The sequence below is a fragment of the Ranitomeya variabilis genome, chromosome 1, assembly GCF_051348905.1.
Source record: "Ranitomeya variabilis isolate aRanVar5 chromosome 1, aRanVar5.hap1, whole genome shotgun sequence".
Classification (NCBI taxonomy): domain Eukaryota; kingdom Metazoa; phylum Chordata; class Amphibia; order Anura; family Dendrobatidae; genus Ranitomeya; species Ranitomeya variabilis.
This window is the reverse complement of record NC_135232.1, coordinates 113267136-113275923: the sequence shown is the minus strand read 5'-3', so window position 1 is coordinate 113275923 and position 8788 is coordinate 113267136.

The window sequence follows — 8788 nt, the reverse complement described above, 5'->3', positions numbered from 1 at the left end:
TCTCAAAATAATATATACAGTAGGTATAGAAATAGAATAAAAATATCTAATTTAATAAAAAATCGGTATAAAAATATAATAAAAATAATATCTATAGATAAAAACAGACAGATGATAGATAGATAGATAGATAGATAGATAGATAGATAGATAGATAGATAGATAGATAGATAGATAGATAGATAGATCTTGTTAATATAAATTACAAATTGCAACAGCACATATTGGTGATACATTTTCCATATCTCATCCATGAAAGGGGATATAATTAAGACAATAATAAAAAAAACTCGTATCAAAAACAATAGGTTTTTTTTATAATTGCAAATAATTAAGGGTTAGTTAGGGATTTTTAGTAGACATCTACCTTAATCAGTCCACAATTTGATTGCTTTAATTATTTAATGTATTTATTTATCTTGCTTTTTTTCTTCATAATTTAGTGCTGACTAGGGACACAGATACCTGGAGTGACAGCTAAGGATTACAGTGGATAATACTAATGTTTGTGAATGTGTCTGAAGCAGAATTACATCCATAGGCGGTCACTTGTGCCTGCTGCCTGTCCCACTGTGTGGGCTGCTGGAACCAGGTCCTGTAGACAGATAACCCAATGGCAGGACCTGCAGAACACTCCCATGTCAGGCTCCATGCTGTATCACTGCTTCATGCTCTTCTCATTAGGTCTGGTCTGGTTTACATGGGGCTGACTCCTGCAGCCAGCATGTAGGGAAGATCAGGCACAGGAGGGACTCAGCAATGGACTGGTCAGTCCTAGAGGTCTCATAAAGCCACTGCACCCTGTGGTAGGGCCTGAAGAAGGCAGCTGGGGCAAAGCTTCCAGGAATCTGCATGGACTAAGACAATTAACTGTGTGTAAAGGAATCGATTTTCGATTATTACTTCATTTGTTTAAGGATTAATGTTTTCAATACTCATAAAATGTAAGTGAAAAAAATAAACACACCTTCAAACTTAAAGGGATTTTCCAAACTTACTTTATTTTTATTCTTGATCTTTAGTGCACAGTCTTGCTCTGAGTGAAAATAGAGAAATCAGCCATCATGGCCCCGCAGCTCCAGTGCTGCTTGTCTGCCACTGCCTGGACTGTGCTGACATGCCATAAGTAGTGACATCACAACTACAGCATATATCTCATCTGTCCACTGTTGCCAATCACTACATATTTTCATTTGTAGGTTTACCCCAAAACATTAGCTGTTCACTTGGCCCCTGCAAGCATTATACAATAATGCACATCCACCTGCATATCTTTTGCAAGGAATTGAAGGATCCTTAAAGGGAATCTGTCAATGATCTACCCCTCTAAACTCTTTATCTGGTAAAGTTGATGGTTGAAAGATAATGTCATCCACACCTTTATTTATGTTATTTGTTGCTCCCTGACTGGAAAAAAAAATTGGATTTTAATTCATATACAAATAAAGCTCAAGTGCTCTGGGTGTACCAAAGCACTTGCAAAGCCTCTGTCTCTCTGACTGTTTTGCAAAGCTTATGCAACCTTACTCTACTTCACTCTCTCCACCTATGGACAAATCAAGACATTCAGAGGAAGTAAGAGCTGCTGCCCGATCACCGTCTCTGAAAGTCAGTTATGTCTGTAGGAGAGTGAAGTCAGCTCTGATTGGTTCATGTGACATAATAATGTTACACGATCTCCGGTAGAGTCAGTGCCGACACTGCTGAAACGCCGCAGGCACCGGAAGTGAATTTAAATGTTATTAACTTTACTGCAGGGAAACGCAGGGATTGAGAAGGGGCTGTCCGAGTACTGCACAACCCCTTTAACTTCATCCAAACATCCTCTGAACTGGGAGAATGCTCTTTTGGTCCATTCCTCTTTGCCAAATGTAAATTAAATTTCATTTAGTTTTTTATTCGTTCTCATACAGAAACAGCTTCTTTTCAGCTCTTCCACAACATTTCTGCTCGGCGCAAGTCAGAACTTTGGCCAAGCCAGTCCAAATGTTGTTTTCTTTCAGCCTGATGACCTCTTGTGCTTTGATTATTTTCTTGCTATATAACAAATACAAACTAATAATCAATGGAATGGAAATTGTTACGAATTTTATGGTACAACGCCGAACACGTGGGGGGATTTATCAAAGATTTTGAGCCAGTTTTTTGTTGTAAAGTATTATTATTTATTTATAGAGCACCATTGATTACATTGTGCTATATATGAGAAGGGGTTACATCAAAATACAAATATCATTTACAGTAAACAAACTAACAAAGGTAGACCGGTACAGAGGGAAGAGGAACCTGCCCTTGCGAGCTTACATTCTACGGTGGCTCAGTGGTTAGCACTGTAGCGCTGGGGTCCTGGGTTCAAATCCCACCTTGAACAACATCTGCAAGGAGTTTGTATGTTCTCCCCGTGTTTGTGTGGGTTTCCTCCGGGTTCTCCGGTTTCCTCCCACACTTCAAAGACATACTGATAGGGAATTTAGATTGTGAGCCCCATTGGGGACAGAGATGATAATGTGTGCAAACTGTAAAGTGCTGTGGAATATGTTAGCGCTATATTAAAATAAAGATTATTATTACAGGGCTGCAAGTAGCTGCACATTTTGTTGCACACCATTTTTCAGCCAATTTTATGTAACTGTCACCACTGGTGCAAATAAAAGTAATGCAGCCACAAGTAAAATTACTTCAAAATTTCCACTCATGATGAATTCTCTCTGAATTCTCTCTTCTTTTATCATAACGTCCTTTAATAATAGCAATAGAAATAACATATTTGCACATCATCACATTACTACAGTGCGTATAAGCTGATAACTATAACTGGAGCTAAAAAATGGCACCTTTGACCTCGTGACAGGTCCTCCTTAAAGGGGTTGCCCATTACTGGACATCCCCTTTTTAACTGTTACTATGACCCACATAAATTAAGCAACATGTAACTGTTCATACCTCCTGGACCAGCGCCGATCCTCTGATGTTGGTACTGTGTCATGTAATCATTTCAGCCAATCAGTGGACCTCATAGAGGAGTTTTTCTTTCCTTCTATGTGAGGTTCTTTAGCCAGTAAGAAGGGATTGCCCAGTCCAGTCCAGAAGTGGAGAACCCATTTAGGTCTTTAAAACTCTATACACTTTGTGGGACATGGCATTAGAGATATCATTCTGCTCCATGTAATGTGTTAGCAGAATGAAGGACTGAACATGCTGAATTTCAATGCCTGATCCTTTTGTTATCCAGGGAGATAAACCTATTCCCCACTTTCCAATGAATAGACATGCACACTTGGCCTAGCTGACTGTCTATGTGTTAAGGAGGGTTGGGAGAAATAGTCAACAGCTATCTTTTGTGTGTAGGGCGATCTTTAGAAATGGTTGTATAACCTACTTTTTTGATCGTTGATCATAGCACATTTATTGTTCTTGTAGTGTGTGGTTATTGGGGTTATTGGGGTTTGCTTTGTCTTATTCTGTCTATACTTGTAAGGTAGATGAGATAATCAAAAGCTTCTTCAGTAGACATCCATCTCGCCTCCCTCCTCAGTACCGGCCTTAAGCTGCCCTTAATAAGATAATTCTCAAAGGCCCTGATTCAGTAAGTCTGGTATCGTACATGCCAGTCTCAAGGAAGGGGCGTGATGGAGTTAGAGGTGCCCAGATCATTAAAGTGTATCTGTCAGCAGGCTTTTGCTATGTAATCTGAGGACAGCATGAGGTAGGGGCTGAGACACGGATTTCAGAGATGTGTCACTTATTAGGTTGTGTGCTCCTGTTTCCATACAATGAATGTTTCAAGAGATTATCACTGCCAGGACTGGGTCTCCTGTGAGCCCTAGTCCGACCACACCCACTCCTCTGATTAGCAGCTCACTTTCACTATACAAAGTACACTCAAATCGGTGGCCAGGTTAGATTTCTGATTTCTGCTATATGCTACATCTAAAAACTCTGATTGTGTCACAACTGCTGCACCCAGTAAACTAATTGATACATTGCTGGAATCAGGATCTCTTGACCTACATTATGCTGCTGTCAGATGAAGTAGCAAAACCCAGCTGACAAATTCCTTTTAACACGGGCATACCACTTAATCAGGCACATGCTACAATTATTGTGCGCCTTGCCTGGACTGGAGTAAATTTTCTAGACTAACTTACACAACAACTGAACATGAATTAGATGAGTGGGTGATGGTACGCCCCTGTTATGCCAATGCTCCACTCACTTTGGCAGAGCTGGCTGGAACTACAGGTGATAAAACGACAAAAGTCCCCAAAATTTACCACAACATTACCTTGTGCAAAATTTTTGCAACGTTTTCAGACGTTTTCCAAAATCTGTGAAAAGGCAGATATTCAGATTGCAGCTAGTTTGTCATTTATTATTTGGGTACTGTACAATTGTATTATTTGGGAACTAATATTACAGGAGAGGATCACCCATAGAAGATTCTGCACAGGACACTGACCAACCCAAGGCTCACACTGTCCCCCATATATATGATTACTCAAAAAGAGAGGACGAGCAGCTATCGGCTAGCCCTGGCAACGCTATAGCTCAAAATTAGGAAATGGTTAAGCTTCCTTTCCCATGACAGCAGACACGGGAACAAATTTGAGCTGTACACATTATATTATTAATATATATACAGCTCTGGCAAAAATTAAGAGGCCACTGCAAAATGTTCAGTTTGTCTGATTTTTCTCTTTCTAGGTATATTTTTGAGTAAAATGTAAATTGTTCTTTTAGTCTATAAACTTCTGACAACATGTCTCCAAAGTCCAAGCAATACATTTTGTATTTATTTTCTGTCAAAGAAAAATGATCAAAATTGAATAAAAAACACAGTGCTTTCAGACCTCAAATAATGCAAAGAAAACAAGTTCATAATCATTTAGAAACAACAATACTAATGTTTTATCTCAGGAAGAGTTCAAAAATCACTATTTTGTGGAATAACCATGATTTTTAATCACAGCTTTCATGCGTCTTGGCATGCTTTCCACCAGTCTTTCACACTGCTTCTGGCGCAAAAATGTAAGCAGTTCTTCTTTGTTTGATGGCTTGTGACTATCCATCATCCTCCTGATTACATTCCAGAGGTTTTCAATGGGGTTCAGGTCTGGAGATTGGGCTGCCCATGACAGGGTTTTGATGTGGTGGTCTCTTAATTTTTGCCAGAGCTGTATTTTTTAACTACAAGTTATAAAACATTAAATGTAAAATAATGAATTTTTTATTCCTAAATGGAGCGCTCTTCAACCTGCTTCTCTCCAGCTGTTGCAGAATGACAACTCTCAGTATGCGGTGACAGTCCGTGGCTGTCAGATTATATTGGGAGTTGTAGTTTCACAATGTAACAACATGCTGGCAGTTCTAGTTAGGAAACTGTTGGATCGTTGCAGGTTGGAAGCAACTGACCTCATGAATAATCTCTTGCTGTTTGCGTGCGGTTTGCAAAAAGTAGTGGCTGGATATGTAGATACTGCTGCTTACTAAAAGATGATGCAGTTGCCAGGCAATAAAGCCGGATCTCTGTGCCCTTGAGGAAATTCAGACGTGTCACTCTTTTCGAGAAGTGGCAGAGGTGCGTATTCATAAGTAGCATCAATACAAAGGAGGGACAAGATATTGACGGTAGGACCTAAGACATTAGATGAAAATCTCCCAATCCTGCCAATTTTAGCATGACTGGCAAACCACCTAATATTTATTGAGGCCTCCTGACTCTCCCTCCATAGATGATGTTAGTAAGGGATCGGGCAGTTGGAACTTCAGTACCTGATCCTTTTGTTCTCAGGGAAGATAAGCTACTGCCAGAGGTGTCTGGCAGTGTCTTTCTGCTCCCTCTCTCTGTTGAAAACACCTAAGCAATCGGCCAATCACACGTGTATGGGGGCGTCAGGAGAGATAGCTTTGTGCCTAATTAAAATTTTACCACAGGTATCTTATGTGTATGGCCAGCCAGGGTTGCCAACTTGACTTTTTATTTTTTCTGGACAACATATCACAAACAGACAAATATTTTTATGGATCCATTGGAAAACCATAACTAATCATTATGAATGTAAGTGATACGTGTCTACAGCCCATGATTCTGATATGAGACATCAGCTCCATTCACTTTAAACTTTAAAATGAGGATAAAAGTTTCTTCAGCTTAAAAAAAAATCACGGACTCCTAAAAAAAAGTGTCCAATTTTTACGGACAGTCCTGGAATTTCTGGAAGGCTGGCAACCTTGTGACCAGCAGCTTTAGTCTTAGCTAGAGAACTAAGCTTAGAGTGAGGCTTTTTTTTTATAATGTAGCAAGTCTTTGCTGACAACACCAAGCTGTGTATTATAATAAAATCTGACCTTGACATTACAATATTACAAAACGATCTGGATAAGATGTCTGATTGGGCAAACACATGGCAAATGAGGGTTAATGTAGATAAATGTAGAGTAATGCACCTAGCACAGAGTAATCCTATAGCTGCATATACATTAAATGGGACCATACTCGGGACTACAGAACAGGAAAAGGACTTGGTTATTCTGGTTACAAGTAAGCTGAGCAGCAGTGCTCAATGTCAGGCAGCAGCCGCAAAAGCAAACAAGATTTTAAGGTGTATAAAAAGAGAAATACAATCCTGTGATCCTAACATATTGTTGTTACCCCTAAGTAAATCACTGGTGAGGCCACATCTAGAATATGGGATCCAGTTTTGGGCTCCACATTTTAAAAAGGATGTTCAGAACTCTACAGTTCAAATGCGGCAACTAGATTATTACAAGGGATGGAAGGTCTCTTATATGATGAGAGGTTGGAAAAATTGGGCTTGTTTAGGTTAGAAAAAAGAAGTCTCAGTGGAAATCTCGTTTATATGTATACAGTGGCATGTAAAAGTTTGGGCACCCCTGTTCACAATTACTGTTATTGTAAACAGTGAAGCAAATTGAAAATGAAATGATCTCTAAAATGGCTAAGGTTAAAGATGACACATCTACTTTGTATTTTAAGCGAGTATAAGCCGAGTATAAGACGACCCGAGTATAAGGCACCTAATTTTGCCACGGAAAACTGTGTAAGCTTGTTGACTCAAGTATAAGCCGGGTCTACATTGTCCCCTCATCCCTGTCCTGTATGCATGGCTCCCCCATCCTGTCCTGGTATACATGGCTCCCTCCATCGCTGTCCTGGTATGCATGGCTCCTTATCCCCTATCCTTGTATGAATGATTCCTATTAAAAAAAATATATATATACTATTATTATTATTATTATTATTTATTGTTATAGCGCCATTTATTCCATGGCGCTTTACAAGTGAGGAGGGGTATACATAATAAAAACAAGTACAATAGTCTTGAACAATACAAGTCATAACTGGTACAGGAGGAGTGAGGACCCTGCCCGCGAGGGCTCACAATCTACTACTCACCTTCCACGTGCCCTTGCAGTATCTCATTTGTCCCGGCGCCCTCGCAGCATCTCGTTGATCATGTGGCCCCGCTCATTAAGGTAATAAATATTCCCTCCATGCCTATGGGAGTAGAGAGGCATGCTGTCAGTATTCCGGGTTTTCCAAGTCACCTTGTGAATGATTTTGCCCTTTGTTAAGATGGAGTTTGCTGTTTTTGTCTGCCCTACTTCCTGTTTGTTTGTTTAAAACCCGGGTCAGGTGTCAGCCTCTTTGCTGGAGTATTCTGATTCTGTTCTCCTTCAGCTCAGCTGCTGGTTCTGAGTGTGTCTCTACCTCTGGCTCTGGACATTCTCTGCATATGTAAGCTACACTCTCTATGTTATCATCAGTCTGCTGACTTGGAGCTTAACCCTTGGTTCATTCCTCCTGGTAAGAACTGTGTTTTTGGACTTTGTTTCTGGACTGTGTGTTGCTACTTAATCCTTCATTTACTTCCCCCGGTGGGAGCAGTTGGAAACAACACCAGTATAATACTTAAATGCGAACCTGTTTCTGAACTTACCCGTGTTTATGCCACATCTGGGATCAACTTGTGAACTAGTTTCTGGACTTACCCGTGTTCATGCCACACCTGGGATGAACTTGTGGACTTGTTCTGGACTTCCCTGTGTTTACTTCATACCTGGATTTGACTCTTCCTGTACCGACAGTGTTTGGATCTGCACCACGTCACCTGTCACACTCATCTTTTGATCACCTTGCTGAGGACTCTGCCTTAAGAACTCTGACGATTTGCTGTATACGTTTCAAGGACTTGTTTCATTTCAGGACACTGTGGGTTATCAGTATATTGTTTTGGGTGTTATTGCTGTTGTACAAATACACTATTTGCACTAAAGAAACCCGTCTCTGTCTGTTCATTGCCCCACGCTATCAGAATCCTTGAGTTCCTACAATAGTATTACACATGAATATTCATTACCTTAATGACTTAATGGCACACAAAGAGCTGCAGGCGCCAGGACCAACGAGATGCTGCAAGGGTGCGCAGGAGGGTGAGTAGGATGTCTTCTGGAAGTCAGTGGCTGCGAGTGTCACTGTGCGCGCTATAAGAGAAATGAATATTCATTTCTCTTTAGCAGCAGCACAGGCTTTAGCCACAGCCGCCTGCTCCCGCCTCTGTCACCTGCCACTTCCCCTCCCCCGACGGATTTCTGGGACAATTGACTTATGTATGAGCCGGGGGGGGGGCGTTTTCAGCTCAAAATAGTTCTGAAGAACTCGTCTTATACACAAGTATATGCGGTATATATATATATACTGTATATATATATATATATATATATATATATATATATATATATATATATATATATATACACACACACA